Source organism: Hemiscyllium ocellatum, chromosome 9 (genome assembly GCF_020745735.1).
Source record: "Hemiscyllium ocellatum isolate sHemOce1 chromosome 9, sHemOce1.pat.X.cur, whole genome shotgun sequence".
NCBI classification, from domain to species: Eukaryota; Metazoa; Chordata; class Chondrichthyes; order Orectolobiformes; family Hemiscylliidae; genus Hemiscyllium; species Hemiscyllium ocellatum.
In genome coordinates, this window is record NC_083409.1 from 104229504 (window position 1) to 104252653 (window position 23150).

Here is a 23150-nt window from a genome sequence, read left to right on the forward strand (position 1 = left end):
AATAAATGTAAATTCTCTCTTTTCTACACGAGTTGTACAGTAGTTCACTCGTTATGCAAATATTTAGAGGGATAGGGCGCAACAAAGAAACTTCAAAAATGAGTGACGGTATTGACTTACTGCTTTGAGACACAGCAGTAGCAGATACGTCACTCACTGTTGTGCAGATTAGTCAACACTGTTTCTTTTAAATTAAGAGATTTCAAAGTACATCCTCGTGATTAAATCAAAGTTTTTGTATATTAGACAATGCTGAACTCCAGAGTAGAAAAAGTGTGCCAGGGAGGTGTGGGGGCAGAGAGGTAGAGACAAACATGCTCTATAAAGAGGAAAGAAGACTTGCATTCACATGCATTTTCAGCCAGCTGCAAGCAGAGAAACACTACAATCTGGTAACAAAAGGCTCTAAGAATCTCTCCAAAGCTATCGAAGCTTACAATCAAATATACTTAGTGAAAGATTCAACAGAGAAACAGGCTCAGTGCCAGACAAATCAAAGTGGCCTAATTGGCCATGAGTCTAGTCTGATACACAAGTGTGATCTGGGATAAACTGCATAATTTCTCTTCTTTGCCATCTTCCAGTGAAATCTCAGTTAGCCTTTAGCAGAATATTAGAAAAGAGGTCACAAATAACGTTTTGCTGAGGAAGGAATTATCAGCAAAGGTAAAACCGGTTTGGAAACTGAAAATTGATTCCTGTATAAAAAACAATTATGCAGAAACAAAATGGATCTTTAAATGATTCATGAATCCAGGCACATGAAAGGGTATCAGTGCCATCAAAGAATGTTTCACGATGCATTCCCGGGGCAGAAATGGACACCGGAATTTCAGTCATCTCCTATATAGGGCAGCATAAACACATCTCTCAGCCAAGTGAAACAGTATAACCCCAAGTAGCTATGTTGTGAATGGTGGGAATTATCCATTAAATCCATTCATAATACCCTCGAGACTGAAATGCAGAAGAGCTAGTCACAAGTTGAAAGACACTGCCCGCCAACTGAAGCAAAGGCGCAGTAGACAAGGCACTGTTTGTCCACTGATATCTCAAAGTGCAAGCTGCAGCCTCTACAAAATGGAAGCACTTCTATTAAATTTTCAAAAACCCAGATGTGTCATCCACCAGCTGACTAGATTGGGTTGGAATATCTGGTCAGCATGGACGGGTTGGACTGAAGGGTCTGTTTCCATGCTGTACATCTCTATGACTGCACTTTTCAGACTTTACAATAAACTATCCCTCAAGCTCCCGAAAGGTTATATCAAACATTCTACACAAACAATTGCCTGGCCATTACAGTTGTCCCTTTTTTCACTCAATAGGTCCTAACTTATTTCAAACACCATTTCCTGTATTTTAGAGCGGCACAGTGGCACAGTGGTTAGCACTGCTGCCTCACAGTGCCAGGGTCCCAGGTTCTATTCCAGCCTCAGATGACTGTATAGAGTTTGCACATTCGCCCTGTGTCCTCCCACAGTCCAAAGATGTGCAGGTCAGGTGAATTGGCCGTGCTAAATTGCCTATAGTGTCAGTTGCATTAGTCAGAGGGAAAAGGGTCTGGGTGGGTTACTCTTCAGAAGGTCGGTGTGGACTGGTTGGGCCGAAGGGCCTGTTTCCACACTGTAGGGAATCTTATCTAATCTTACATTTTCATTCTCTCTTTTGCCCTTCAGATTCAGTAAAGTTTAACTCTGCCTCAAGTACCATTCTTCCTGCTCAGATGATGTTGGTTTTAATATGTTGCCATTGTGATCTTGCATTTAACTCTTTCCTGGACTCTGCAAGTCACCCAGATCTTGTGCTGTCATTTCCTCAAGACAAAAGTGAGACTGCTCCCATTTTACACTATTTTACAACATTCGCCTGTAGCTAATTGAGTAGTGTAGTTATCTCCAAGTCAAAAGATATGGGTTCAAGGTCCAGTCCAAAGATGAGCAAAATAATCTAGTCTGCCATTTCTGCCAAGAACATGAACAAACAGAACACCACACTGTTATCATCACAGACTGTAGCATCCTATTGGCACAGAAAGATACCATTTGACCCATGGTATCTCTCTGTACAATAATCCAGCCACTCATTCCTCTTTCTTCACATGTTTATTTCCCTTAAGCTGCTATCCAATTTCCTTTCGCAATCATCCACTCTCTCCCTTTCCAAAACCCTCAGATTATGGAGTGCCAGGTCATTGCCACTTTCTGCTTAACAATCAATGTTCCCCTTCATATCTTGCCCAACACCTGAAATCAGTGCCCCCGATCCTTGAACCATCACCTAGTAAGAACAGCCTTTTTTCTGTCTAATTTAGCAAATGTTTCTGTGTTCTAATGTGCCTTTATTTATCAAATCTGCCTTTAACCTTCTTTACTCAATGGGGAACAAGCCTAGCTTCTATTTAGAATTACAGGTTACCATGGTGGTTGCATAAAATTAATAAAAGTAAAATACCTTAGATGCTGAGAATCTGAAATATAAACAGAGAGCTGGACATATAGTAACCAGCCAGGCAGGTAGCATCTGTGCAGAAAAGGCCTCAGTTGGTGTTTCACACCTGAGAATCTCTGCTATATAGAAGACATTCTGTTGTTTCTCTCATGCTGCTTAAAGTACGAGTTGCCATTTTTATTTTTTTCTGTTGCAATGCTGTTACATTCATAGGGATTCAACGCTGGAGCAAACTTGAATGTATCCATCTCCCAGAAAATGCACCAGGGACGTGGGATCAATTCCAGCCTCTGTCAAGTCTCTGTGTGGAGTTTGCACATTCCCCATGTGTCTGTGTGGGTTTCTTCGGGGTACTCCGGTTTCCTCTCGCAGCTCAAAGACATTCGGGTTAGGTGGATTGACCATGCTAAACTGCCCAGTGTCCAGGGATATGCAGGCTAGGTGGGTTAGCCATGGGAAATGACGGGTGTTAGGGATGACTTTTGGGGTGGGGGGGGGGGGGAAGAATCCTCTTCAGAGGTTCAGTGTTGAATCGATAGGCCAAATGGCCTCTCCCTGCACTTTAGGGAGTCTATGATTCGATCAAGAATCCTGCTCTGCCCAACTCCTCTTCCTTGTCTCTTGTTGAACCATTCATTTGCTCTTGTTGTGCATTGGGAGTGCTGACTTTACTGCAACCATTTTTAAAATGCAATTACCCCTTTAAAAAAGTCCCAAAACAATTCATGCTCTAAATCTATTGTGGCCAAACAGTGCTTGGAAGACGACCACACTGATGTATCTGATTTCCTGGCAAAGATGATCTTACACAGAGTGCAACATGGATCAAGAGGTTGAGACAGCTTGGCACTTGGGAATGTTGGACCTAGGGACAGGAGAAAACTAGGGAAAAGGCCCTCTGCACACAGATTATTAATACATCGCCCTGCTTTGGGGATGGGCTCAGTGCACTGAATGAACTGATTTCCTATCTGCCCACTTTCTCTCCAGTTCTCAGCATCACACAATCAAATTGATGATTTGCTCAGAAATCTTTAGCCACATGATTTTTGTGGACAAGTCTGCACTTCAACAAAGCTATGGAGTGATCCAATTCTGTGCTCCAAATTATGTGAAATAGCAAAAGTTTGTCATCCACTCCCCTCACTACCTGCATCGGGTAATGTTATATTTGCTACATGAAATCAATGCACTGTCAGGTAGCACACAAAATTACAATGATCCAAAAAAGACCAGAAGAGTTAGTCTCACTTTCCATTTCCTTGTTCGCATTCAATCTCTTGTAACACAACTCTCATTGCAAAAGTTTTAAAAATCACAGGTATCGACATCAAAAACAATGTTCAGTTGAATCAACAATCTGTAATGTTGTTGTCATACTTCAAAGCTGCTTCTTAGTCACAGCCCTAAACTTGCACTTTCTAAGCACTGGGAAACAGCCAATATTTACACCTTCAGGAGACAATAATGCTGTGCAACAGGCCATGTGACACAGAAGCAAGACATGACATCAACAGCAAGTACAAGTAAATAAAGGTAGCAGGACAGTATGCTGCAGACAGCTGTGATGCTCTGGCAGCTTAAAGACACATTGCCTCGATTCAAAACATTAAGGCACTGGAGGGTGCCAGTGGAAATCAATCCCGGCAAAGAACAAAAACATTTGGAAGGAGACAGGAGAGAGGGAAACAAAAGGAAAGGCAAAGGAAAGCCTTTTCTAAAAAAAAATCCCTGTAGCTTCACAAGCAGTTTAATTTGTTATTGAAGAAAGTGACCCACCCAACAACTCCAAGGTATACCAGCAGAAACATAGGTGTGCCTGGATCCAAGATCCCAGCTTAATGGAAACACTTATAAAATTCTACTTTTCTATCACACACAGCAAATAGGTCAGTCAACCTTAAAGGCAGTTTTGCCAACAAAAATCAGCCCCTGTTCTTCCCTTCACCAGCCCTTTGTACCTAACTTCACAGATACTTAGTCATATAGGATACTCAGGTTTGGAAGTATTGCTGCGGATTGTGGTTATTCTTGAAACAAAGATATTCAATTCTATCGATTTACCTTCCAAGGAAAATGTACAGAATTGTAGAAAGCAATGCCAGGTGTTGACTTATGTCAGCAACTTCAGGTCTTAGCCACTGCTCCCATTTCCTCTTGGACACCAGCTGCTGTTACTGAGACAAGGCTAGACCAGAGGAAATGGGAGTGCAGGACAGGTGGATTCTCGACAGTCAACGAGGTATGGAAGAGGAGCGTGGCGTAGTGGTAACGTTATTGGATCGGTAATCCACAGGCCCAGGCTCTGGAAAGATCTGTTCAAATCCCATTGCAGAAGGTGATGGAATTTAAACTCAATTAATAGACCTGGAATATAAAAGCTAGGGTAGCAATGATGACCCATGATAACAACTAGCACCAACTGTTGCAAAAACCTACCTGGCTGACTAATGGCCCCTTAGGGAAGGAAATGTAAAGACATCCATCACCGGGTCTGGCTTACACGTGACTCCAGACCCACAGAGAAGTGGTTACTTCTAACTACCACCTGTAACAACCTAGAAAGCTCTCAGCTCAAGGGCAATTAGGAACTGGGCAATACTTACTGGCCTTGCCAGCAATGCCTGCTTCCCATGAAATGAAAAATGCAAAGAAAAGTGAACACCCCTTGCGATTATCTACTTTTCACCCACAGAAGAACTTCCTACTGTTTCTCTCCCTCAGTGTAAACATTTACACCTTCACTGGACTATTCCCTTCCTCCATACACATCCCTGAACCACATGCTCTTAACTTGCATTCTTATTTTTATAATTCATCAGTCTGACTATCCATTTCACCACAAACCTTCCCCATTGTCCTTTCTCCCACCAACTTTCTGAGGGAGCTCATCACATTTCAACATTAACCCACAGATATGGTGCTTTACCTGATTTCACTGCAGATTCTGTCCAATTCAGTCACGGTACGCCAGCTGTTAAACAAATAGACTCCACCGTGCGGCAGATCTTTGAAGTTTACTGACTCGAGTGACATTTCTGAAATGCCAAACAACAGGACAAAGGTTGTGGACAAAAACGTTGAGGGGCAAGAACACCTTAACTTGGTGAAAATGACCGTGTTCATAGACAGTGAAAAGTTTCACTGAAAACAAGTTAATCTGTGGCTTAGTCCTCATTGTGTGCTAGTTACTGCCTCAGTTTTTAAATACTGTAACATGTATTTGGAAACAACATTGCTATGAATTCAAAACCCTGTTCGTTGAAGTGTAACAACGTACTCAACGTACTCCAAGCTTTATCGATTTATGTTTCCATGATGGTTTAGGTGGCAGAGGGATAGGTGGCGATCATAGGATGTGGGAGGAGAATGAGGCCATTCAGCCCATTGAGTCAGTTCCGCCATTCCATCATGGCTGATGCGTTTCTCAACCCCATTCTCCTGCCTTCTCCCTTAAACTTTGATCCCTTTACTAATCAAGAGAGCTGGCGGTGAGAGATCTGACATAGGTGTGGGGCATAGTTCATTTAAAATTGAATCCAAGCTGCACACATTAAACCGGTGACAAGTTGCAGAGTTTTCTTTTAGTTATTTGTTCATGTCCAGTTGTCACGCTATAAAAACGTTAGAAATGCTGTTGCAAATATAGAGCAGGCGCTTTAATTTTCAAAACAGTGGCAATAGCAGAAAGATGAAATCCAAAACCCCAGTGAAAAGAAAATCTAAACACATGGAATGCCAGCGATGAGAAAATATTGTTCTGAATCAGATACAAATCCATGACGTTAACTCTTCTATGGTAGCATTTAACTGCATTGGGAGCTATCCACCATCTTTGGCTCTATTGTCTTGTGACTGTTCCGAGTTTTCGTCATCCCCGAGGAAAGATTTCCACTGATACCTATTCTAAATTTAAGTTCACAATATACTATAGCGTCACTTCCCTGGCCTACTTTGAACTGCCACTTTATCTACAGCATGATTATCCATGAGTGGAGTGGGATGATCCAGTTCAAGCTGTTGCCTTCTTTCAGAAAAGACATCAAAATGAGATCACAATTTCAAAGAAAAGGAAATTCATCCCAGCATCATAATACTCACTCCTTAACTAATTTCACAAAAAGCAGATTACAGAAGAAACAGAAACAGTGCTGGGTCAAGCCCCAGCTCCTCCGGGACACTCTTACATTCAACACGATCATGGCTGACCTTCTGTATTGACTTACGTTCCCGTCCAATTTGCATATCCCTCGAATCCTCTAGTTTCCACCAACATCTGTCTTGGATACATTTAAACAAATGAGCAGCCACAGCCCTCATTGGTAGAGAATGCTAAAAGTTTACAACCTCCTGAATGATGCCTCCTCATTTCAGTTCTAAATATCTCAGCCCTTTCTTGAGACTCTGAGCCCAAGGTGTAAACTCACCAGGCAAGAAAAACAGAGCGAAAGTGAGTCCTGCAGATGCTGGAGATCAGAGTCAAGATTAGAGAGTGGGGCTGGAGAGGCACAGCAGGTCAGGCAGCATCTGAGGAGCAGGAAAATCAATGTTTTGGGCAAAGCCCTTCATCAGGAATGAGGCTGGGAGCAGAGAGATAAATGGGAGGGAGGGGTGGGGCTGGAGGAAAGTAGCTGAGAGTGCAATAGGTAGATGGAGGTGGGGGTAAAGGTGATAGGTCGGAGAGGAGGGTGGAGCGGATAGGTGGGAAGGAAGATTGACAGGTGGGACAGGTCATGAGGATGGTGCTGAGTTGGAATGTTGGAACTGGGGTAAGGTGGGGGGAGGGGAAATGAGGAAGCTGGTGAAGTCCACATTGATGCCACGGAGTTGAAGGGTTCCAAGGCGTTCTTCCTCCAGGCATTGGGTGGTAAGGGAGTGGTGACGCAGGAGGCCCAGGACCTGCACGTCCTTGGCAGAGTGGGAGGGGGAGTTGAAATGTTCAGCCACGGGGCGGTGGGGTTGATTGGCTCGGATGTCCTGGAAATGTTCTCTGAAGTGCTGTACAAGTAGGCGTCCATTCTCCCCAGTGTAGAGGAGCAACGGATCCAGTAAATGACACGTGTGGAAGTGCAGGTGAAACTTTGATGGATGTAGACGGCTCCCGGCAAGAAAAACAGTCTAGTTATTATCTAATTGTTGCTTGTGGGGTTTCATTGTGCAGAGATTGGCTGCAAGATTCCTGACGTTACAGTAATCATTATGTATCGATAATATTCTATTCATTGGTGACAGGGTTCGGAGCATCTGAGGTTGAGAATGGCAAAGCAAAATAAATGCAAGTTATTTCTTCATGCCCAGAGAGTACCCTTTAACTTGAAAGAATAATTGGAGAAATGGGTATCTGTTCAGTGATCTCACACTCTCCGTACCTCAGATATATCTAAATATAATCCTGCATAAGTAATGATGTGGAGGTGTCAGTATTGGGAGAAAGTGAGGACTGCTCATTCCTGAAGGGCTTATATCCAAAACATTGATTCTCCTGCTCCTCGGATGCTGCCTGGCCTGCTGCGCTTTTCCAGCACCACACTTTTCAACTCAGGTGTCAGTATTGGACTGGGATGGACAGGGTCAGCAGTTACACGACACCAGGTTATATAGTCCAACAGTTTATGTGGAATCACCTGAAGGAGCAGCATTCTCAATGCTTGTGATTTGAAATAAACCTGTTGAACCAGAAGCTGATGTTGTGTGATTTCTGATCTTGTCCAAGTAAGAGATATGGTTTGTTTGTTGGACAGTGTCAAACTCCAATGTTTGTTTACTTGATATGCTACTGTACAGAACCAAACTGCCTTAGTGACTGTGTGTGTGTGTGTGTGTGTGTGTGTGTGTGTGTGTGTGTGTGTATATACATACACACATTTTATGAATAAAGTATATTTTTGAAATTAAAAGAATTATTTCACGGATCCCAATATCAGATGAGAGGCTTCCCAAATAAAGTGTCACTCTTTATAGAATTCCATGATAACCATTCAACTTCAATTCTGACAGAGAACAGTAAACTCCCCCTGACACCTAGGTTTCCGATTGATCCTAACACATGACAAAACAGTTTGTAAATTACAATGTCAGAATACAAATTAATGGCCAGATCAGAGTGGTAATACAATGGGACAAAGTTACTGAATTTAGAAACTGGACATATAAGCCACTTTTGGATGCTAGTCTCTTCGGATTATAACCTTGCTAAAAGCAAGTTGTCTTTTGAGGTTGGAATGTACATTGAAGCATTTTTGTTAACCACAAGGTCTCGATACTCTTACTTGACACTGACCAGAATGTCTCATGTGCCTGATGAACTAATGCCATTTTCATTAACCATCCACAGAAGTTTTTTAAAAATATAAAGACACACAGCTAGCCATCTCACAACATAGAATCTCTAGAGTGTGGAAGTAGGACATTTGGCCCATCAAGTCCACACCAACGAGCAGCCCACCACCTTAGACTATCCCTGTAAACCTGCATTTCCCATGGCCAATCAACCAAACGTGCAGAGCTTTGGACCGTGGGAGGAAACCCACGCAGACACGGGGTAAAACGTGCAAACTCCAGACAGTCACCCAAGGCTGGAATTGAACCCGGGTCCCTGGTACTGTTAGGCAGCGGTGCTAACCACTGAGTCTATAGTTGGTTTTCTTCCAAAGTTTTTAATTACTTCCTATTAATGAAAGCTATGTGGTCAACCTACCCAAGCATAAAAGTCATACTTAAAATGCGAATTCACTCAGATTTGAAATGCCCCTTTTCCATGTTCAATAGGTTTCAACAATAAACAGAAGCAGTTACTAACAATCGTAAACCATATTGTGATATAAAGTCACTGTTAGAGCTGAAGTTTAGCAATATTTCCACATGACATCAACCTAGTTATTACATTACGAACAAAAGCAAGTTGGAATATCACCGTATGCACACTGCAGGATACTGAAATGTACCATTCAATTTGGGACTGTGGCTTTCTATCTTCAAACGAGTTATAATCGAGAATCTTTTTTCTGAAAGCCCAAAAGCTCCTTTAATCATAACTAACATCAGCTAAACCAGCAATTCGGATATAGGACTCAAATCCTCACCACACCCAAACTGCTCCCAGAGACTGGTGAAAGAAAACAGATTAGGCAGAGTTCCCAATTATGACTGCAATGTGGTAACACTTGCTGGGAATCTCTGGATGGAAGTAAGGTGAAACCCTTCTCTGATGCTTTACATTGCCAAGAGAGTATTTTTTTTTCATCATAAACCAGCTTAAAGGCCTCTTATGGTGCAGTGGTAGTGTCCCCATCTCTGAGCCAGGAACTCCAGGTTCAAGTCCCACCTGCTCCAGAGGTCTGTAACAACATCTTTAAACAGATTGATGAGGAAATATCTACTCAAGCTTCAGGCATAAAGTATGCCCCCTTTAGCAAGGTGCTGGAAATGTGAAACAAACACACAGAATGCTGGAAAAACTCAGCCTGACTGGATTTGCCGAAACAAAAATCAGAGATAATGTTTTGAATCCAGTATGACTCTTCTTGAGATCTACAGAAATTGGTGAGGCCATAGAGTACTGTGTACAATTCTGATCGCCTTTCTGTAGGAAGGATGTTGTTAAACTTGACAGGGTGCAAAGAAATGTTGCGGGGATTGGAGAGTTTAAGCTATAGGGAGAGGCTGTGGCTTTCTCCCCCTGGAGAATCATAGGCCGAGGAGTGACCTTACAGAGGTTTACAAAATTACGAGGGGCATGGATAAGATGAATAGCTAAGGTATTTTCCCCAGAGTAGGGGAGTCCAAAACTGGAAGGCATAGACATAAGGTGAAGCACAAAAAATTTAAAAGGGACCTACAGGGCAACTTTATCACACAGAGGGTGCTGCCTGCATGGAATGAATTGCCAGAGGAAGTGGTGGAGGCTGGTACAATGCAACGTTTAAAAGGCATTGGGATAGGCATATGAATAGGAAAGGTTTAGAAGAATATGGGCCAAATGTTGGCAAGTGGGACTAGGTCAGATTGGGATGGGTCAGTGTGGACGATTTGGATCGAAGGGTCTGTTTCCCTGTTATATGACTCTATGACTCTAAATGTAACCAACATCACAGCCTTCAAGTGGTGGAAATCAGCACAAAGATGATTTTGAGTACTGTAGGATTGCTGACCCAATTCATATTTTCACCACTTGCACGAGTACAGTACCTTCAACCTAATAAAATATCAAGGCATTTCAGACGGACATTGATCTAAGATCTAATCAAAGAGATTTTAGACTTGACCAAAGGACTACTCAAAGCATTCGATTTTAAGGAGCATCATAAAAGAAAAATTAAAAAAAAAGGGGGTTAGAAAGGGAAATCTAGAGCTATGAGTCAAGGCAGCCAAAAACACGGCGAGGGATGGGAAGTGCAGATTTCTCAAAGAGCTGTAGAGATAGAGAGTGAGGAACACTGTCATGTAAAACATCCGATCAACAGGATCCAAATTTTACATTTGCGGTGTTGTTAGCTCAGGAACTAGGGTACATCAGCAAGTGCGGGGATGAGAGTGATCAAGACTTATTGCAAGTTGGGATGTGAGCAGTGGAGTTGTGGATGAATATTTCTGAAATTTAGAAGGTGAAAGTTAGTCATTGGAGTCGTTAAGCCTGGAGGTTACAGTAGTGCATTGCACTGGCCGCACAGGCTTCCCCAAAGCAGACCTGCAGCATTGTCATCACAGGTCCCCAGGTTTCTGAACCTCATGCAGCTGCATAGCATTCAAGGCAAAAAACATTCTGAACAACAGCTGACTGTTCTAAAATTCTTTATTATAGACTTGAAATCAAGCGACCGGCCTTTCTTTTAAAACATTACCATCTGCAAGAATTCCAGGCTTAATTTGAGATCTACACCAAATTACCTCAGTATTGGCTGAAAATTGAAAAGCACAATAAACTGGACACAGGGGTGAGCCAGCATGTTCTCAGAAGGAGAAAGTAAACAGAGAGCTCCTATCCCTGTGAGAAAGAGTACGCATATAGTAAAGATATATCAATGGTTCAGGTGGAAATCTTTCAATTACTTAACAGCTACCCAAGCTACAGTCTATGTCCATATCATACTGTAGGAAATCTAATCTAATCTAATCAAGAATGACCATTTGTGGGTCATATCAAGAAAGACCATTTCTGGAAAGAACCAGATGGCACATGCAGGAATGTACCCCAGCATTATGCAGATTCTTGGAACGTGGAGATGCCTACAGCTGAACAGTCTTCAAATCAATAGCCTTGTGGTATTATCACTGAGCTATTAACCTAGAGACCCAGGGTTTGAATCCCAGAATTGCAGAATACCTTGAATAAAATAAAAATCGGGAAGTGAGTCCAATAATGACCATGAAACCACTTGGTTGTCAGAAAAACCCATCTGGTACACTGACACACTTCAGAGAAGCCAACTGCAGTCCTTACCTGGTCTGGCCTACATGTAACTCCAGACCACGTAAAAACATGGTTGAATTTCAACTGCCCTCTGAGTAATAAATGCTGGTCTAGCCAGCAGTGCCCACATTTTATGAATGAATTAAAAATATATTCATCCTCAATGTGCTTTCCCCAATGCAGATGTCTGCAGAAGCATCAGCAGATAGAAACAAGCAAATCCAGACAGGTGGATCAAATACAGACAGTAGCTACACATCTACCAGGATCTGCGATTCTAATAAAGGGGTTGAATGGCCCACTCCCACATTCATAACACTATGTGAACATCACTATAAATTTCGGTGCCAACATCATTACATCCAAATGTTGCAAGCAAAGGCATATTATTAAGCAAATTTTCTTCAAATGCTCCTTCCTGTGCCCACAATCAGGCAAGAGTACAACAAAAACTGCAGAACTACATTTAATCCAAACACCCAGCAAATAAATCCTTTGCAGAGAATTGAAATCCCAAACTGTACACAGGTGCATGCATTTTCTCAAAATAGAATAAATATTTTCAGCACAGGATGTATGCGCAACAGTCAAACATTAATTTTTCTTCCTGCTTTCTTCCCACAGTCTTGTTTCAAATACTGATATATTATTCTCTTGAAACGTCCATTTATCACTAGGAAGAGTTAGGATAGGTGCACTTTTATGATTGAGAGAAAATTGCACTCAAAGCAAATACTGGAATTCAATATGCATGGTGCTTGAAATTAAATTCATGTATTCAATTCTCCCACCACACAGACAAGTACCTCCAGAGCTCAGATATTAGGAGAGAGTTGACAGATATCAACCAGGAAACAGTCACTCGAGTCAGGAGGCTCTGGGTTCATGGCCCAAGATGGACATGTGCACATAGCTCAAGGCAGCACAGTGCTGCACTGTCAGAGGTGTTGTCTTACAGAAGAGACATTAAACTGAGGTCTTGTCCGCCTCTCAGGTAGGCAAGACCCCATAGCACTAAATTAAAGAGGAACAAGGGATTTTCTTCCTGGTATCCTAATTAATACTTAACCTTCAAACATCACAAAACAGATCATCTGGTTATTATCACACTGGCATCTGAATTAGAATTAGGTTTCATTGTCACATGTATTCCAGTACAGGGATGCAGTGAAAAATTTACAATGTCACTATTCATAGCGCCATCTCCACAGGCAAAATAGTTACAAAATCTTAAGTAAACAAATAGTTCAACATTTCAGTTCTTGTCAGTATAAAGTAGTAAATAACTAAAGTTTAAAAACTCCAACTTGTGGGAACTTGCTGTGTGAAAATTGGCTGCCAACATTTCCTACATCACAACAGTGTCTCCCTGTCAAGTATTGCTTTGGTTGTAAAATGCTTTGGAACATGACAGATGCAGTATAACTAATATCGTGTTTTATCAATAACTGAGTCACTGCAACCAGGACATTCTTGCCCTACAATTTAATAACAACTTCATGTCAACAAGATCACATCAGTTGCAAAATCCTTCAGGATGTTCCAAGATCAATAAAACTCTACACAAATGCAAGTTCCTTCTTAAAGTTTTGCCTACCACCTTACAAAAATGTACTATATCACCTAATCTGAGTCAGGTCCAGTGGCAGACTTGTTATAATCAGCCACAGTGCTTCTGGATTTGGTTGGGATAAAGGAACTGCACAAATGATCACTAACCAACTGTCCTTGCTGGAAGTGAATATAAACAGATAGTGCTGAAGAGGGAGTTTGGAATCAGTGGCTTTGCCTCTCCCCAAACACACATCCTCACCTAAGAGGACATTGGAAGGAGATGTTTCAGATTACACCAGCAACATAGAATCATAATCAGCCCAAGCCCACTACAAATCAGAAAAACACACAACTCAGTACATACGAGCAACTGCAGAAGCCCCAGGTGCACCCAAAGATTTATGCCATGTGACAGGTGAAGTATAATGCGGATAAGTGTGTGGTTATCCACTTTGGTAGCAAAAACAGGAAGGCTTACTATCTGAATGACAGTAGATTGTGAAAGCAGGAGTGGCAATGAAACCTGGGCATCCAAGTACACCAGCTGTTAAAAGCATGTAGATGCAACAAGCTGTGAAGGTAGCAAATTGTATGTCCACAGTGATAGAATTCGAGTACAGGAACAGGGATATCCTACTGCAATTGAACAGAGTCTTTGAGAGACCACACCTGGCATACTGTGCATAGTTTTGATCTCATCTGAGGGAAAAATGTTCTGGGTATGGAGGGAATGTTAAAAAAAAAGGTTTATCAGCCTCAATCTGGGGTTGGCAGCACTGACAGATGAGGAGAGACTGGATTGGTTAGGACTAAATTCACTGGAATTCAGAAGAATGTGGGATGATCTCTCAACCTATAAAAATTCTAGGATTAGACAATGTAAATGCAGGAATGATGATTGAAGAATTCAGAACCGGGGTCACAGTCAAAGGGTAAGAAGTAGGTAATTTAGCACTGACACGAGAAGAAATATTTCACCCAGAGAGAGGTGAGCCTGTGATATCTGCTGCCATAGAAAACAGCAGTTGAGGCCAAAACATTGTATGTTTTCAAGAACGAGACAGATATAGTTCATAAAACCATAGTATCCCCAGTGTAGAAATAGGCTATTCAGCCCAACACATCCACACTGATCTTCCAAAGAACATCCCACCCAGATCGATCCTACTTACCCTATATCCCTGTAACCCTGCATTTTTCTGTGGCTAATGCACCCAACCGATACATTCCTGAACACTATGGGGCAATTTACCATGGCCAATCCACCTAACCTATGGACGGCACAGTGGTTAGCACTGCTGCCTCACAGCACCAGCGTCCCAGGTTCGATTCCAGCCTCAGGTGACTGTCTACATGGAGTTTGCACATTCTCCCTGTGTCTGCGTGGGTTTCCTTCGGGTGCTCTGGTTTCCTCCCACAGCACAAAGATGTGCAGGCCAGGCCCATAGTGTTAGGTGCATTAGTCAGAAGAAAATAGGTCTGGATGAATTACTCTTCGGAGGATTCGTGTTGACTGGTTGGGCCAAAGAGCCTGTTTCCACAATATAGGAAATCTCTAATCTCTAAAAACCTGCATGTTTGAACTGTGGGAGGAAACCCACCCAGACACTGGGAGAATGTGCAAACTCCACACAGACAGCGGCCTGAGGTTGGAACCAAACCCAGGTCCCTCGCGCTGTAAAGTAGCAGTGCTGACCACTTAGCCACCATGCCACCCCAGCTTTTAGGGCTGAAGGGATCAAAGGATATGAGGAGAAAGCAAGAACAGATTACTGAGTTGGATGGTCAGCCATGATGGTACTGATGGCTTGAAGGGTCAAATAGCCTGCTCCTGTCCCCAGGTTCTATATTTCTAGAGATGCCCTTTGGGAAAAGTGCCAGAGAGTAACTAGTGAAGCTCTAACCCAACAAGGGATTCAGGACAGAATGGGAGAGAAGACTGGCAGGAAAAGGGAAACAGCTTGTGTGGAAACAATGAAGATTCTGATGGTCCACTTTCATCTGGATTCCTGATCATCATTATAAAAATGTGAATACTTGCTCCAGATGGCACAATAATAGCTTACCCTCAAGTCCTAGCATTCCAAATAATAAAATATAGGCACCAAAAGTAAGTTTCACTCGCTTGGAAAGTTTAAGTCATAGAGTAAGAGAAATGTCCAGCATGGAAACAGACCCTTTGGTCCAACTCGTCCATTCCGACCAGATACCCAACCCAATCTAGTCCCACCTGCCAGCACTCAGCCCATATCCCTTCCTATTCATATACCCATCCAACTACCTCTTAAATGTTGCAATTGTGCCAGTCTCCACCACTTCCTCTGGCAGCACATTCCAAACTCGTACCACGCTGTGTATGAAAAGGTTGCCCCTGAGGTCTCTTTTATATCTTTCCCCTCTCACCCTAAACCTATGCCCTCTAGTTCTGGACTCCCCCACCCCCGGGAAAAGACTCTGTCTATTTACCTTATCCATGCCCCTCATGATTTTGTGAACCTCTATAAGGTCTCCCCTCAGCCTCCAATGCTCCAAGGAAAATAGCCCATCCTGTTCAGCCTCTCCCTGTAGCTCAAACCCTCCAACCCTGGCAACATCCTTGTAAATCTTTTCTGAACCCTTTCAAGTTTCACAACATCTTTCCGATAGGAAGGAGACCAGAACTGTACGCAATATTCCAACAGTGGCCTAACCAATGTCCGGTACAGCTGCAACATGACCTCCCAACTCCTGTACTCAATGCACTGACCAATAAAAGGAAAGCATACTAAACACCTTCCTCACTATCCTATCTACCTGCGACTCCACTTTCAAGGAGCTATGAACCTGCACTCCAAGGTCTCTTTGTTCAGCAACACTCCCTAGAACCTTACCATTAAGTGTATAAGTCCTGCTAAGATTTGCTTTCCCAAAATGCAGCACCTTGCATTTATCTGAATTAAACTCTATCTGCCACTTTTCAGCCCTTTGGCCCATCTGATCAAGAACCTGTTGTAATCTGAGGTGACCTTCTTCGCTGTCCACTACACCTCCAATTTTGGTGTCATCTGCAAACTTACTAACTGTACCTCTTATGCTCGCATCCAAATCATTTATGTAAATGACGAAAAGTAGAGGACCCAGCACCCATCCTTGTGGCACTTCACTGGTTACAGGCCCCCAGTCTGTAAAACAACCGTCCACCACCACCCTGTCTTCTCCCTTGAAGCCAGTTTTGTATCTTGCAGAATCTAAGAATCAAACCAAACAACAATCATTTCAGAGATCTTGTCCAGCCCAACCTGATTTCAGTATTTCATGATAAAATTACTGATAACCCAGTAGATAGAGGGGAGAAATTAGAATTACACAATATAATCAGCTGCATTATATAAAATGTAAATAATTGGTTAATAATAAAAGAAGCCAAAAGAAAATGTTACTTTTCCAAGCATCAGCTTGATCTTGTCATCGATATCCTATTCTAGTAAAGATAGGTCTCTTTGTTCAGCAACACTCCCTAGAACCTTACCATTAAGTGAATAAGTCCTGCTAAGGTTCGCTTTCCCAAAATGCAGCACCTCGCATTTATCTGAATTTAACTCCACCTGCCACTTCTCAGCCCATTGGCCCACCTGGTCAAGATCCTGTTGTAATCGGAGTTTTTTTTGAGCAATAAAACCTTCATTGTGTCATGAACTATTTCGGGAAAGTACAAGATGGGTGGGGAAAAGCTAATACGGAGTTGTGGAAAAGCATACAGCAGGACAATTATACATTTGCCCTTCCAAGACCTGGGCTGAAAAGAGAACATTCACCTTTTTTTCATTCTTCTGTGGGGTATGGCTGTCACTGGCTCGATCTGCACCGATCCCAAATCAACCTCAAGGGCTTCTGAACCACTCTTTTTGAACTGTCACAAACTATCTGTTGTCATCTTGATTTGGAGATGCCGGTGTTGGACTGGGGTGCACAAAGTTAAAAATTATACAACACCAGGTTATAGTCCAACAGGTTTATTTGGAAGCACTAGCTTTCGGAGTGCTGCTCCTTGATCAAGTCCTTCATCAACCACCTATGAAGGAGCAGTGCTCCGAAAGCTAGTGCTTCCAAATACACCTGCTGGACTATAACCTGGTGTTGTGAGATTTTTAACGTTACCTGTTGTAGGTACAGCTACAGTGCTGTTTGGAAGGCAGCTCCAGTATTTTGACTCAATGATTGCGAATGAACAGCGATATGATTCCAAGTGAGGACTAAATGACTTGGTTCCGAGCCTAGGTCAATGCTGGGTAGTCTCGTGAGGTTTACTTCCTTTTTGACTTTTATACAGTAGCTTGGTACAACTGAGAAGCTTGCTCAGCCATTTCAGAGGGCAGTTCAAGATGCGACCATATTGCTGAAAGTCTAGACTTACATGTCAGCTAAACCTGTAAAGGATGAAAGATTTCCAATTCCCAAATGACATTCACACACGGGCTTTTGCCCGAAACGTCGATTTCGCTGCTCGTTGGATGCTGCCTGAACTGCTGTGCTCTTCCAGCACCACTGATACAGAATCTGGTTTTCAGCATCTGCAGTCATTGATTGTCATCAATACCGGTAAAAACAATGTTAGTTTCATGGTCATAACTACAGTGGCAGCTTTTAATTCCCAATTTATTCACTGAAGTTAATTTCACCAGCTACGAATTCCACAGTATGTCCCCACAGGGTTAGGCTAGGTCTCTAGAAATACTGATCCAATGACATTACTACCTCGCCACTGCTATCCCCCTCTTTATGCAAAATAAAGCTCTGGTGGTTTGAGGCTCTGTCAGTGGCACTGGGGATCAACTTGAGATCAGCAACAATGAGTGCTACACATCAATAAACGAAGGGTCACCGGACTTAAATGGCAACTCTGCTTTCTCTCCACTGATGCTGCCAGAGCTGCTGAAATTCTCCAACGATTTCTGTTTCTATATCAAATAGCCTGGTTTAGTCTCACGTTCTCTCCCCATCCTCACCTCCACAATTCAAGAAAGCCATCACCCTCTTACTGCCCGTGTAACCTTCTCCAATTCCATAATGAGATCTGTGCACTCCTCCAATGCTGGTGTCACGATTTTATTTCTCTCCACCATTAGAATTCATGTCTTCCGCTGCCTAGATAAAAAGCTGGAGACTTTCCTCTTTAAACCAGTCTAACTCTCACCTTCTTTAAGATGTTGTTTAAAAACCATCCTTTCAACCAAACTTTTGGTTGCCTGTCTGAAGCTGGATTGGTGTTAAATTTTGTTCAAGAACTGCACAAGATTACAAATTGTTGCTAAATACAGAACTAATAGTTTCAAAGTGCACTGTAAATACGTTAAAGGTTTAAATACCGCCAACGTAAATAAAAGCACACTGCTCTCGAAGTTACAGCTTTGGAAATGAGGAGGTGAAAACTGAAAAGGAATTTGTGTGTGAAATATGAATTTACCTTTTTCAATTTTAGAAAATTACAAGGGAGCCGTTTTTTTGTTTTTGCAATATGTTCCTCTTATAATCAGTTTAACTACATTTGAACTTTAAAATAAAACACATTCAAATTTAGTTAAGACAACAACAACTTCACCACAAAGTTCTTATGTGTTTTCTTGAAAATAAGAACAAACCTCAAAATCCTTGGTTGGAAATACACAATTAATACCTAGCCCAAAGATGTGCCTCTTAGACTGCACAGAAAAAAGTACTGAGAAACCCAGGAGTCATGTACACACCTTGAATGCACAATCCTATAAATTACTGTCTATGGATTACAAGATCTTGCTTCTAACAAATCCAGAACTTCTCGTTTAAAAAAAAAATTGGCTGACAAGGAAATAGCGTTAATAGTACTTTGCCCAAACTTCCAGTCACACAGAACGCCAAAACAACAGCCTCAATCAACTGACTGAGAGTTAGGCCAAGGCTTTAGTTTGGATACTGAGACATTTATAATAGGAACAGAAGTACATTAAGCGAAGCAGCGGGAACAAAAAAAAACGATCAGTAACTCAGCTGGTTATCTGCGGCATTAATGTGGATACATAGTGTATCAGCACACAAAAAAAATAAGTGGTGAACAAGAGACAGTGTAGCTGAAGTACTGAAGGCGAAATTACAGTCAGAATTAAATCTATCCCAACCTTCACTCTCATAACACGAACAACAACAACAAAAAATCGTGATTTAATTGTCCTACTCGGCATTTTTTAAGATGTGAGTGAACACATGGCCCAGTCGAATGCCTCGTCCACACACGTGGAAACTTCCACCTGCCGCAAGAGACAAAAAAAACGACTGTTTTAGAGACGTTTCCGATTCCAAACTGACCTCAAAATGACCAACCTCCCAAACATGTGCGAAAGAGGAGTGAGCCGAAGCCGTGTTCAGGGACAATCCAACCCCGCTCCACACACACACAGAGAAACAACAACAACAAAAAACCATACTAACTGACAGAGTTTTCTTTTTTCTTCCTAAAAAAATAAATTCAAACACAAACATAACCTTCGAGGGGAGTAGGAGCTGTATCTGCTGAACCTGCACTAAAGCACGCGTGTTCCGCATATTTATGACCAAATAAAAACGGGTTACTTCACCATAAAGTGCACACAAAGCAGAGCAGCGAGACACACTGGTCACTCCATCTACTGCAAGGAAAATTAATGCAGCAGCTGGGTACTCCGAGTAAAAGGGAAGTTCCACACATACTTCATTTATGCACACAAATTAGACACAAATGCAAGTGTATTTATCTATAATCTGGCAGTATATCGTGCTATAATACACATCTCACAGATTACAGTATGAATATATTTGTATTTATAATCTGTCAGTATACTGTCTCAAGTCTCATTACAACATGAATGTTTATATTTATATCTAACTGCATCATGTTATCATATAGACTTCATAGATTACAGCATAAGTGTAGTTATAATCTGTCAATATACTGTCTCATTACAACACGAATGCATATATTTATAATCTAATTGTGTTGTGTTATCATATACACATCACAGATAGTAGCACAAATAAGTGTATTTATAATCTGTCAGTATGCTGTTTCATTATAACATGTATGCGTATATATTTATAATCAAAGTATGAGTTGGGACATCTGGTCGGCATGGATGAGTTGGACAAAAGGGTCTGTTTCCGTGCTGTACATCTCTATGTCTCTACTTTATAATACATATAGCAGATTACAGCATGACGATGTGTGTTTATAATCTATCAGTACGCTGTCTGGCTTATGCCTGAAACGTCAATTCTCCTGCTCCTCGGATGCTGCCTGGCCTGCTGTGTTTTTCCAGCACCACACTTTTCAACCCACAGTACACTGTCTGGGTCTCATAAATTATAAATGTATGCATGCATTCATGTTAAGTATATTACGTTATAATACACATCACGTTACAGCATGAATACGTGTATTTATAATGTCAGTATACTGTCTGTTGTATATCTCATTACAATGAGTGCATGCATATATACCTATAAATTGTCAGTATATTGTGTTATAATATGCACAGATTCAACATGAATGCCAGTCTATTCATCTGACAATCAGTATATTGTCAGCTGTAATATAAATCATACACAGATTATGAACACATTCATTCAGACACATGCACATCTGTGCATGGAAACACATACATGTGAAATCAGTTGAAAAAGGGCTGCTACCTGAGACTAATGAGAACTGACATGCCACTGAGAGGGGAGATTTTAAATGTGCAAAAGCAAGTCTCAGCAAATAACAAAGGAACACGTTTCAGTATCTGGGGAACCTTTGTTTTAAACCCTAAAGGATTGAGGGGAGGGGGGAAAGAGAGAGAGAGAGAGTAAAGGGAAACCTGTTGATGTTAAAAATGATCCCAGGACAAAGAAACAAAAAAAGCCCACTTGGTCAGAGAGGGAAAAAAAAGTTTAGTGAAAGGGTCCAGTCTTGAGGTGGGGGAGATGGGAAATTGAAGATTGTTGGTCCCTTGTTCCAGTCCAACACCATCTACACCTTGGGGGGGGGGGGGGGGGAAAGGGAGGGGGTAGGCCTCACGGAGCCTTGAGGTGATCCCCGAGCTCGCCTAAGAACAATAGCCGACCTCAGGCTTCACTCAGCCGGCCTCAGGAGGGGGTTTGGTGGGGGTGGCCAGGAATGAAAATCACACACAATTGAGGGGGAAAAACAGTCGATATCAGAAAAAAAAAGATATTAAAAAACGAAGGGCGAGGGGATTGTAGATTAATTAGCAAAAATTCCCATTAATAACCATAAACATCAATCACTTTCGGCTCAGCTCGGAGCCAGCACCACGTTTCGACAGGGATGGGAAGAGACAAACGCGAATATAAATTACTGTTTTGAAACGGGTGATCGAGTATTTATAATTTGTTTCATATTTCCATCACCGCCCCAAAGCGGGCGGCGGCGGTTAAACAGAATTGACGGGGCTGTTTGCGTTTCGTTTCTTGACCGACCGTGCGGCTTTCCCACGCGGGCGGCGGCGAAACGAAATTCACGCGTTTTACTTTCATCCCTGCTTTGTTACGTTTCCTGACCGATCGAGCGGCTTTTCCCGGCGCGGGCGGGCGGTAAATTAAAATAAAGGAGGAGGGGCCCTCCCGCGCACAACGCGGGCCGCTCTTGCTCCCCCCCCCCCCTTAAAGGCGAGACTCACTCTCTTCCCCGCTACCGCCGCCTCGGGCTCTGTGGTTGCCGCCGCGGATGCCGCCACCATTTCCTCGGCTGGTTCGTCCACTCTCTCCTGCTTTGGATCCCATTTTTCGGTCTCACATGATCCCGCAGCCACTTCTTCGTCCCTTTCTCTCGGCTCTCTGCTGGTGGTGGTGGTGGCGGCGGCCATGGAACGGGGGGGGGGGGGGGAAGGGTGAGGGGGAGGCCTTCCCAACCCCCATCTTCCACCACCCCCCCCTCCCAGTCCCTCCCCCACACTCTCACTTACCTCACTTCCGCAAGGACGCGCAGCGCCCTCGGACGCCATCTTTGTCCTGGCCACCGCCGGCCCTCCCAGAATCCACTGGGAGAACGTGGATGAGGCGGCCAAGGGCCCAGCCCAAACAACACCCCACCCCACTGCGTTGCAGTGCACGCATTTGACACTTGTGGCGCTTTGACAGCGTCCCTGCCTCTGATCCAAGAGATCACAGGTTCGAATCTGGTGTAAGCGGAATGATTGTGATTAAAAATCACACTACATCAGGTTATAGCCCAACAGGTTTATATGGAAGTACAAATTTTTGGAGTGTTGCTCCTTTGTCAGGTAGCTAGTGGGGCAGGATCATAGGACATATAATTGTTAGTACAACTGATATGGTGTATTGAACATACCTAGATTGCTGTTGTCTTTAATCATTTAGAATGAGTTGCAGGTAACATCTCAACTGAGACAATGCATTAAAGGTGTGAGGTTACAGACCTGCAAATGTGTTGCTGGTCAAAGCACAGCAGGCCAGGCAGCATCTCAGGAATAGAGAATTCGACGTTTCGAGCATAAGCCCTTCATGAGGTTACAGACCGCCTGTTCCATTCCTGAAGAAGGGCTCATGCCCGAAACGTCGAATCTCCTGCTCCTTGGATGCTGCCTGACCTGCTGCGCTTTTCCAGCAACACATTTTCAGCCCTGATCTCCAGCATCTGCAGTCCTCACTTTCTCCTCCGAAAAGCACAGCAGGGCAGGCAGCATCCGAGGAGCAGGAGGGTTGACATTTCGGGCATAAGCCCTTC

The 23150-nt window shown here is 42.8% G+C and overlaps 1 protein-coding gene across 2 annotated transcripts in view; it reads right to left on the reverse strand.

The window, feature by feature from the left end:
• zzz3 (zinc finger, ZZ-type containing 3) overlaps window positions 1-22436 on the reverse strand; it is a 125847-nt gene extending 103411 nt beyond the window's left edge. Inside the window, exon 1 of one of the 2 annotated variants that reach the window (XM_060830626.1) lies at window positions 22369-22436. The gene's annotated coding sequence lies outside the window, so the exon portion shown is untranslated. Of the gene's footprint in view, window positions 1-22083; window positions 22303-22368 lie in introns of those variants that run through there. The other variant, XM_060830625.1, reaches the window with a different exon arrangement.
• Between the last annotated feature and the right edge of the window lie 714 nt (window positions 22437-23150).